General features: G+C 36.0%; 1 non-coding gene across 1 annotated transcript; it reads right to left on the bottom strand.

The window, feature by feature from the left end:
- Positions 1 to 551: 551 nt before the first annotated feature.
- Positions 552 to 635, bottom strand: TRNAL-CAA (transfer RNA leucine (anticodon CAA)). The gene has a single exon. It is a non-coding gene; the product is annotated as a tRNA-Leu (tRNA).
- Positions 636 to 11,413: the final 10,778 nt, after the last annotated feature.

Raw genomic sequence — 11,413 nt, 5'->3', positions numbered from 1 at the left:
ATTATTTCTATTAAAAATCAATTATTGTATGTATTCTATATAATTACAATTTTGTATAGTTTTTTTAAATCATTCTATTTTTTAATACATTTTGAAAACCATAAATTTCTTTTTAATGATTCTAATATTTGCAAAATAATTTCAAAACTTTTAATATACACATAATTTTTTTATAATTTAATATTTTATTTTTATTTATTTTTAAATGACAATAGAAAGGAAATGGTTATATTTATTAGTAGTTGTAGGCAATACTTTTTCATTCATTTAATTGGTAAATTTGGTTTTATAAAGTTAAACTTTTATATATTTAAATTTAATATATTGATTTAAAAATTTGATAATTAAATGAATTCGTTTTATTTTGTTGAATTGAAATTTGATTTGTTATAGCAATTTTTTATTTTTATTTTAAATTGAATTTCCTTTCTTCGTATCTAATGATCTACCTTATTCACCTCATGCATTTTCAAGAAGATGACCAACCTTTTCATTTAAAAATAATGTAACATATTAACATTTAGAATCTTAATTTAAATTAAATATTTTATTGTCAGAAGTGGGATTTGAACCCACGCCCTCGTTAGAGGAACAGAACTTGAGTCTGGCGCCTTAGACCACTCGGCCATCCTGACCACACGTTTAAAGTTTAATTTAAATTGTATAGAAACCATACTCCGCTCCATAGCCGTTGAAAAAAGCAGAGAAATCACGCTCCACACTATATTCGTTTGTAAAAAGCAGAGAAAGCAGGCTCCGCTCCATAGCCGTTGAAAAAAGCTCCATGGCTTTGACTGCTTATATATATGGTTGGGTGATCTGATAAACCAGCAAATTGTTTGTTTAGTTTTCTGCAAGTTCCATCGCCCGCCTGGAGAAGCCCTTCCCGTGGCGAAGGCGACTTCAACAGTGATGGCGCTAATGCTGGAAGATTTGTTTAATTTGCCGCCTATGCTTCAAGATTTCCTCACCAGAATGCTCAATGTTCAGTCGACCGTTCCGATGCCCTATGCCCTGCATCCGCTCCGGCGCCACATCGTCTGCGGAGGAATGCTGTAAGTCCCAGCACCTCCAAAGGAATTCTTGAGTGTAATTACTTAAATTCATGTGTTGTTGTTTTTCCTCTTTTCTGTTTCATCTGGTTAATGGATATATGTTTTTGATAGGGTAATTTTTAATATCAAAGAACATGGAATTATATTTAATGACATGTAGAATATAATTATATTTTATTTGATGACATGAACGTTAACTTGACCAACAGAGAATAAAAGATTCTGTCGAGCAATAGCATTTGAGACATTCTAGCTCATTTATCTACTAATGGTCTGCAATCTAGGATTTCTGTTACCATTCATTAGTTTTTTAATATTAAATTTATGTTTGAGAGCAATTGGTGAAGTTGGCCATGCGTATGCTCGCAATCTCATGACTTATTATATATGCATATAATATATGTGATACTGTTCATTTTTCATTTATTTATGTCAGGCACTTCGGAATACCTCTTGTTTATTCTTGACTTTGTTTGTTGTAGGGGTAAAATTTTATAGAACAGAAGTAGGCCACCAAAAGTAATTTATAATAGCTAGTTAAGACTGCCTAAAGGAGGTAAAGTAGGGGGGAGGTGTGGTTGAGGGAATAGGAGAGTGACCTTGAAACTTTTCTATTCAACTGACGTTTGTGCATATTTGAGTTTTGTAACATTGACAGTGTATGCCATTGCCAAGCAGTATTTGTTTAGATGTTAGTTGTGAAATCAAGTCGTTGCAGGCATCTAAGTGGGAGGTGTGGCTGCTGGAATGTCTCCTCCTCATCTACCTGTTTAAACCTAGTTTTATACATGAGGCCTACCTTTTCTTAAGATGACAAAATTTTATGTACATGGTGTATTTCTAAGGTTAAGGAACATGTGTCATATCTATGGCAAACGGACAAAACAAATTATTTCTTTAGAAATCTTTATAAAAGTATCTAGTCTGTGAATAAACTTTTGAATGGTTTAGAGCATGCACAGAACAGGTGAGATTGCTTGCCCTGAGGCCTGACAGAGCATGACACTATGGCAGTGGTACCATCTGCCTCGGAAGCTGCTCTTAAATATGGTATCACAGTAATTCTAGGTGTGGAATCAGCACAATTGTTGCATCAAGGTTAACCAATTTTTTACTTGTCTATATCTAGGCATATTTCTCAGGATTACCATATTAGTTGAAGCTTTTGATTTCTCTCCCTTAACCATGTCAGTTTTACATTGACAGAGTACTATTAGCGTAATTAACTCCTTGCAACCAACGGCCAAAGTCATTGTGAGCAATGAACTCTTTGTATGAGAGTGGGGACCAAATTTTGTATCATATTTGATCACATAAACCATTAGATTATCTGGTCACTTGGTGTATACATTTGAAGTCTTTAAATGAATTAGGTTCCTGGACCATTTTTCTTGTTCACCTAGCTTGGTTACTCTGGTAGAAAGGAAAGCACTGAATTATCTCTGTTTAATAGAGGGGCAACCACTAATACCCTGCATGATAGATTGTCTATCAAGCATTACCTATACCTTGTTGTCCATGAAGACACTATGATTTACCCCTTTGTTTGCTCACACTTGTCATGTACTTGTTTTGCTTTTGCTGGATGTCTCTGTCCTTTCCTCATGGTTCTTGGCTACTTAAAGACCTTTAAAGAATCTTGACAATATTGACAATATTCATGAGTATTTAACATTTTTAACATGTCAAACATGGACTGCAGATCACTGATAATGTGATCAACTGTCTTTCAACCGTCTTGACTGTGATTTCTTTGCAATCCATGAGATGTTGGCTCTGCAACCTCAAAGGATTGTCACATTAAGCTTAACTAGAGGACTGCCTTCATGCTTTATGTCTTACACTATGTCTTGAAAACTCCTTTGCCTACTTTGCCCTTTTAGTTTCCCTTCTAGAGGCTTTATCCATATAGCTTTAATGACTGACGCTATGTCTCTTGGTGACTGTCCTTCTTGACTGTCTTCAATTAATCTTCTTAGCTTGACATCATCTGACCATTGCATCCCTTAAAGACTGCCATATCTCCTTTTTCATTATGTATGCATTCTTGAACTGTCTCTGCAACTTATACTATGACAGTCTTCAAAACTGTTCTATGGCACTGCCATTGCACCCTTCTTTATTTCATTCACATGACTGTTAAGACAAGAACTCTATATCAGTCATAGCTTTGCCACTTGGGCTGCTTAGGCATCTTTATTTTCTCATCATGATTACCCTTCTCCGTGTCCTCAATCAGCAATCTCTGCTCATGGTTTGCTCACTATCATATACCTTTGAACAACCCTCATGGCAGTCTTGAATCGCCAATGAAACCCTTCTTTGACTTGCAAGAAACAAAAACATTTTTGCCTGAGATTGGGTGACAGTACTGTTATCTTTCCAATTCACAAATAAGTTACCTGCCCTTCTATTTATGATCAGACCTGTAGCATGATGTTTGTATCATGATTCACCACCTGGTATTTGCAACTCTTATGCCTTTATATCATCACAGTGTTACCTTTTGTGATCTTGACCCGCAACTCTTATAGACTATTTTTGTGCTTCTATGACTGTCCTTGCTTCTATATTTTCACTCTTCTTCTAATATCAATCAATCTTTCTTCTTGCAACTTCCAACATCTTCAAACCTCAATGAAAATCGTTTGAGATCCCTGCAGCAAATCCTTCACCTCCTCAACTCCATGTTCACTTCCACTAAATCACTGCCCTTTAAAAGGTTGTGACTGTCCTTTAAACTAGGCACTAGACTGCCTTCCCTTATTACTATCTTCTCTTGTTCATTGCTTTATGCCTCATGAGTGACTATCATAATGACTGTCTTCCAACTAAAGGAATTTCATATGTGATGAAGCCTTGCCTTTTTTTTTTCCTACTGTCATCTTTTTCTGTAAGGATTGCCATTCCTTATTTGTCTTCAACCACACTATCTTCAAAGTTTACCCTTGCTCACTGTGACTATCACCAACACCTTTCTTTTAATGCCTTGTAACATTGAACATTTCTCCTTTTAAGCTCCTTCATTACTGTTACAGAAGGTCAGTAGATTTTACGACACAGACCTTTGTGAAATTTGTCTATTGTGCTTGTCCTTTATAGGTTTAGAGCCATAACTGACTTCTTATCCCCTCACTATCACTACTATCACTACAGTCATTTAGGCTCCAAAAAGATTTGAAATTTTCAAGTGTTATGTTAACAAAACAAAGTTCAAGACATTTCAAAAAGACTAAGTAAACAAACTTTTGAAGATTTCAAAGCATGAAAAATGCCAATGACTACCCAAAAAAATCTGTTCTCAAACTATCCTTCTTCTCGTTCATTGTCTTTTGACACTTCATTGTTATACTCTATCACCATTTCAAAGTGACTATTCTTTGTTTTGTCCTGCATCCCCCTTTGTCATATCATGAACTTTTGCATCCCAAAGAAAACTGATTAAAACTCAAACTCTCTCATTTAAAGCAACTGTTGCTTTATTCATTGTAGACTTGCTGATGTAATTATCTTGCCTTTCACAAGCATTAGAGATCAATCTTATTATATTTTCTATCAATGACATTGATGTCTAATAATGTCTTCTTCTAGGCTTGAATCTCTGGTATTACTGGTTTCAAACTTCCTTCTTCTCGTTCATTGTCTTTTGACACTTCATTGTTATACTCTATCACCATTTCAAAGTGACTGTTCTTTGTCTTGTCCTGCATCCCCCTTCGTCATATCATGAACTTTTGCATCCCAAAGAAAACTGATTAAAACTCTCTCATTTAAAGCAACTGTTGCTTTATTCATTGTAGACTTGCTGATGTAATTATCTTGCCTTTCACAAGCATTAGAGATCAATCTTATTATATTTTCTATCAATGACATCGATTTCTAATAATGGCTTCTTCTAGGCTCGAATCTCTGGTATTACTGGTTTCAAACTTCCTTCTTCTCGTTCATTGTCTTTTGACACTTCATTGTTACACTCTATCACCATTTCAAAGTGACTGTTCTTTGTCTTGTCCTGCATCCCCCTTTGTCATATCATGAACTTTTGCATCCCAAAGAAAACTGATTAAAACTCTCTCATTTAAAGCAACTGTTGCTTTATTCATTGTAGACTTGCTGATGTAATTATCTTGCCTTTCACAAGCATTAGAGATCAACCTTATTATATTTTCTATCAATGACATCGATTTCTAATAATGGCTTCTTCTAGGCTCGAATCTCTGGTATTACTGGTTTCAAACTTCCCTCTTCTCGTTCATTGTCGCTTCATTGTTATACTCTATCACCATTTCAAAGTGACTGTTCTTTGTCTTGTCCTGCATCCCCCTTTGTCATATCATGAACTTTTGCATCCCAAAGAAAACTGATTAAAAACTCTCTCATTTAAAGCAACTGTTGCTTTATTCATTGTAGACTTGCTGATGTAATTATCTTGCCTTTCATAAGCATTAGAGATCAATCTTATTAAATTTTCTATCAATGACATCGATGTCTAATAATGGCTTCTTCTAGGCTGGAATCTCTGGTATTACTGGTTTCAAACTTAAGTTAATCTTCTTAGCTTTAATGACTAACACTTACATCTCTTGGTGATTGTCCTTCTTGACTGTCTTCAGTTAATCTTCTTAGCTTAACATCTGACCATTGCATCCCTTAGAGACTGTCATATCTCCTTTTTCATTATGTATGATTCTTAAACTGTCACTGACAACTTATACTATGACAGTCTTCTAAATTGTTCTATGACACTGTCTGTCATTGCACCTTTCTTTATTCCATGCACACGAGTATTAAGACAAGAACTCTTTATCTGTAATAGCTTTGTCACTTTGACTGCCTAGGCATCTTTATCTTCTCATTATGATTACCCTTCTCTGCTTATGCTTTGCTCACTGTCCTATACCTTTTAACAACCCTCATGACAGTCTTGAATCCTGAATGAGACCCTTCTTTGACTTGCAAGAAACAAAAACATCTTTGCCTCAGATTGGGTGACACTATTGTTACTAGTCCTATTCCCAGAGAAATTACTTTCCCTTTTACTTATGACCTGACCTGTAGCATGAAAATTTGTATGATGATTCACCACCTGGTATTTGGAATGCTCGTGCCTTTATGTCATCTCAGTGTTGCCTTTTGTGACCTTGACCTTGACCTGCAACCCTTAAAGACTATGTTTGTGCATCTATGACTGTCCTTGCTTCTATATTATCCACTCTTGTTCAAATAGCAATCACTCTTTCTTCTTGCAATATCCAACATCTTCCAACCTCAATGATAATTTATTGAGATCCCTGCAGCAAATCCTTCACATCTTAACTTCACGGTCACTTCCACTAAATCACTGTCCTTTTAAAGGTTGTGGCCTTCCTTTAAACTAGGCACTAGACTGCCTTCCCTTATGAAAGGTGGTCTTCTCTTGTTAATTGCTTTGTATCTCATGAATGACTATCATAATGACTGTCTTCCAACTAAAGGACTGTCATATGTGATGATACCTTGCCTTTTTTGCTACTGTCATCTTTTTCTCTAAGGACTGCCATTCCTTATTTGTCTTCAACCACACTATCTTCAAAGTTTACCCTTGCTCACTGTGACCATCACCAACACCTTTCATTGCCTTGCAACATTGAACATTCCACCCCTCAAGCTCCCTCATTACTGTTACAACAGGTCAGCAGATTTTAGGTGACAAACCTTTGTGAAATTTGTCTATTGTGCTTCTCTTTTATAGGTGTAAGGCCATAACTGACTTCTTATACCCTCACTGTCACTACAGTCTTTTAGGCTCCAAAAAGCTTTGAATTACTAGGTTAACAAAACAAAGTCCAAGACATTTTGAAGACTTCAAAGCATGAAAAATGCTAATCACTACCAAAAGAATTCAATGTCTTTTGACACTTAATTGTTATACTCTATCACCATTTCAAAGTAAATGTTCTTTGTCTTGTCTTGCATACAACTTGGACAGATAATAATAGATCATCTCCCTTTGTCATATCATGAACTTTTGCATCCCAAAGAAAATTAATAATAACTCCAACTGTCTCATTGAAACCAACTGTTTCTTTAACCATTGTAGTCTCTTTGATGTAATTATCTTGCCTTTCACAAGCATTAGAGATCAATCTTATTATATTTTCTACCAATAAATAACAACTGGCAAGACACTGTTGTCTTATAATGGCTTCTTCTAGGCTCAAATCTCTGCTATTACTGGATTGAAACTTCATTTAATCTTCTTAGCTTTAACGTCTAACACTATGTCTCCTGGTGACTGTCCTTCTTGACTGTCTTCAGTTAATCTTCTTAGCTTGACATCATCTGACCATTGCATCTGTTAAAGACTGCCATATCTCCTTTTCCATTATGTATGCATTCTTGAACTGTCACTGACAACTTATACTTTATAATGGCTTCTTCTAGGCTCAAATCTCTGCTATTACTGGATTGAAACTTCATTTAATCTTCTTAGCTTGACATCATCTGACCATTTCATCTGTTAAAGACTGCCATATCTCCTTTTCCATTATGTATGCATTCTTGAACTGTCACTGACAACTTATACATAAGATAGTCTTCTAAACTATTCTATGGCATTGCTATTGCGCCTTAATTTATTCCATGCACATGATTGTTAAGACAAGAACTCTTTATCCGTCATTGCTTTGCCACTTGGACTGCTTAGGCATCTTCATCTTCTCATTATGATTACCCTTCCATTACGTATGCATTCTTGAACTGTTACTGACAATTTATACTATGATAGTCTTCTAAACTGTTCTATGGCACTGCTATTGCGCCTCAATTTATTCCATGCATAGATTGTCAAGACAATAACTCTTTATCTGCCATTGCTTTGCCACTTGGACTGATTAGGCATCTTCATCTTCTCATTATGATTACCCTTCTCTGTGTGTCTTCAGTTAGCAATCTCTGCTTATGCTTTACTCACTGTCCTATACCTTTTAACAACCCTCATGACAGTCTTGAATCTCCAATGAAGCCATTCTTTGACTTGCAAGAAAATAAAACATCTTTGTCTCAGATTGGGTAACACTTATTGTTAGCTTTCCAATTTCCAGAGAAGTTACCTGCCCTTCTACTTATGACCAGACCTGTAGCGTGAAAATTTGTATCATGATTCACCACCTGGTGTTTGCAATGCTTGTGCCTTTGTGTTATCACAGTGTTGCTTTTGTGACCCTGACCTGCAACTCTCATAGGCTATGTGTGTGCATCTATGACTCTTCTTGCTTCTATATTCTCCACTCTTGTTCAAATAGCAATCACTCTTTCTTCTCGCAACATCCAACATCTTCAAACCTCAATTATAGTTGTTTGAGACCCCTGCAGCAAAACCTTTGCATCCTCAACTTCATGGTTACTTCCACTAAATCACTGTCCTTTGAAAGGTTGTGGCCTTCCTTTAAACTAGGCACTAAACTGCCTTCCCTTATTACACTCTTCTCTTGTTCATTGCTTTATACCTCATGAATGACTATCATAATGACTGCCTTCCGACTAAAGGAATGTCATATGTGATGAGACCCTTGCCTTCTTTGATACTGTCATCGTTTTCTCTAAGGACTGCCATTCCTTATTTGTCTTCAACCACACTATCTTCAAAGTTTACCCTTTGTGATTGTGACTATCACCAATACCTCTCATTTTAGGTGACAAACCACCTTCGTGAAATTTGTCTATTTTGCTTGTCCTTCATTGGTTTAGGGCCATAACTAACTTCTTATCCCCTCGCTGTCACTAGTCTTTTAGGCTCCAAAAAGCTTTGAAGTATTAGGTTAACAAAACAAAGTTCAAGACATTTCAAAAAGAACAAGTAAACAAAATTTTGAATACTTCAAAGCATGAAACTTCCAATCAATACCCAAAAAACTCTCTCCTCAAACTATCTGTCTTCTCATTCACCGTCTTATGACACTTCCTTGTTATACTCTATCGCCATTTCAAAGTGGCTGTTCTTTGTCTTGTCCTGCATACAGCCTGGACAGAGGCTAATAGATCATTCCCCTTCATCATATCATGAACTTTTGCATCCCAAAGAAAATCAATCACAATTCCAACTGTTCTATTTAAAGAAACTGTTGCTTTAACCATCGTAGACTCGCTGATGTAATTATCTTGCCTTTCACAAGCATTAGAGATCAATCTTATTAGATTTCAACCCTTGCTGTTTCCAAAACAATCAGAAGACACCTATCTGATGGAACTGCCATTTCCTCCTCTGGTAACTCCATTGGACCAATCAACTAATCCTCTCCAAACATCTCCATCATGGGCAGTGCAAGTTTGAGGGCTAGATGTTTTTGATCGTCCTTCTAAACTGTTTTATAAAATTCTTCCAATTCCAGAACACGCATATGTTGGCCAAGCTGCATCTCTATAATCCAATCTCAGAAATTCGTTTAGGGGCCAAATGCTCAAAAGTAGTAAGAGTTAACGTTGAAAGCAGACCATCAAACTTGAGTAATGTTTTCTCGATTGCAAATAGCTTGGCTATTGCAACTACCACAGTAGCTAGTTGACTCGAATATGCAGATATCTTTATTTTCACAGGCATTTTTTCCAGGAGAAATTTCATCAATATCATAGCCAGTTGAGTGATGGAGAATCAGTAGATGAATGGCTAACATGATCAGCAAGTGTACCTAAGGCCCTTGCTTCGTATAGTGCTAGAAATTCCTTTTCAGAGGCTGTTGCAATCTCCAGTAAGCGCTCACAACATTCAGTGGAAACAGATTGTTCTGGCCAATAAAATCCATGTCAGTTACAATTGTCGGTAGTGCCAGGAGGCTGGTCATAAACAAAGAGAGCCCAACAAAAGTAAGCCTGAAGAACGTGGGGAATGTGACATTACAAGGATCCAATATTTTTGAAAAAGATCAATATGGTCCTACTGATGTCAGAGCATTTTAGAAGGTTTGTGCTCTATTCTTATTTGAGCACATATACCAAAGGAACCCCAACCATTGTTTCTCTCTTCAGTTGAAATGTCAGTGTCCTTATGCAAAGTGGAGCCAGATTTCCAGTTAGGGACCAAAACTGTATGAGTTATAGCATTCAACAATCACTAGAAGATCTCAAGATATCTCCTTTCATAAATTGTACATTTTAGATTCAACAACAATGCCATGAAGAAGTGTGTAGCATCTTCACCTGTCAAAAGATGAAAATCGGCCATGCTGAATCTGCACTTAAGGTATGCACAGTCCCTCAAACTCCTCCACCTTCCTCCAACCTCTTTACTTCTTCTGCAACCTGGGTCTTCAACAGAGCAGCAAAGTGCTGGTCTCAAGCCAAATTTGGAGGACCCTTCAATGCAACAACAGAAAGCCTAAGTCTCTTAACTGCTACGCTCCCTAAACTCCTGGGAAAAAGAGCATTCAACGTGGATTTTAGAGACTTAACTCTTTCACCTCTTCTTTCTTGGCGCCTAACTTGTGGCAAATAATTATTCTTTTGATAACCTCACCCATGATCTCTTAAGGACTTAAATCCAAAATTACAACATTGTATTGGCTATTTAAACCAAGGTAGGACAAAAACCAATAACAGGACCATTTGTCTGGTTCACCTGGCTTTGTTACTCTATTAGAAAGGATAGCACTGAGAATTTTTTTTTTAACTGTTTCTATTTTTTTATTTTTAAAATTTTAATATAAATTAAGCTAAGGCATTGATGTCTATGAGTAAAAAATTTGCTTTGAGGCTAAAATTTATTAAGCTTGAGATGTTATTTTGTCTAAATTTTTTATTGTATAACAGGACTGATTCTGGAAAAGGACAAGCAGTAAATATATTAGCTTATTACGGTAGTTGTCGACCAACAAAATTTGCAGAGATAGAGGAATGCTTAGCCAATATAAGAGAGGGCAGAAACCATGTTACTGAAGCTTAAAGATCTGAAAATGGTAGCATGTTGAATGGATTGCTAGAGATGGTGTAGTACCGGGAAGATTGCAATGGTTGAGGCCAGATATGTAGATGTTATAAAGCAGCTATTTAGCAAATACCTGCTTATGCTATGTATGCTACATCTAATTGCTCATTTCTTTTTGTGATTACATAGATGATACAAGTTCCTGATTGCAAATTGAATATTCAATGCCCAATAAATAGGTGAATGAATCTTGCTTAAGGTGGAGTGAAATAAAAAATAAATTAAAATTTATTATAAAACAAATTAAAATATATTATGAACTTTATTGAATATATTTTTAACTGTAATGTTAATATACAATTTTTTGTTGCATTTACATTGCTGTTAACAGTTTGATTGTTGAAGTCAGATTCACTTCAGCGACTTAATGAATGTTTAGAAAGTTCTGCTTAAATCACAT

The sequence above is a fragment of the Cryptomeria japonica genome, chromosome 6 (genome assembly GCF_030272615.1).
Source record: "Cryptomeria japonica chromosome 6, Sugi_1.0, whole genome shotgun sequence".
NCBI classification, from domain to species: domain Eukaryota; kingdom Viridiplantae; phylum Streptophyta; class Pinopsida; order Cupressales; family Cupressaceae; genus Cryptomeria; species Cryptomeria japonica.
Note: the sequence above shows the minus strand (reverse complement) of the source record. Positions and strands in the feature narration are given on the sequence as shown.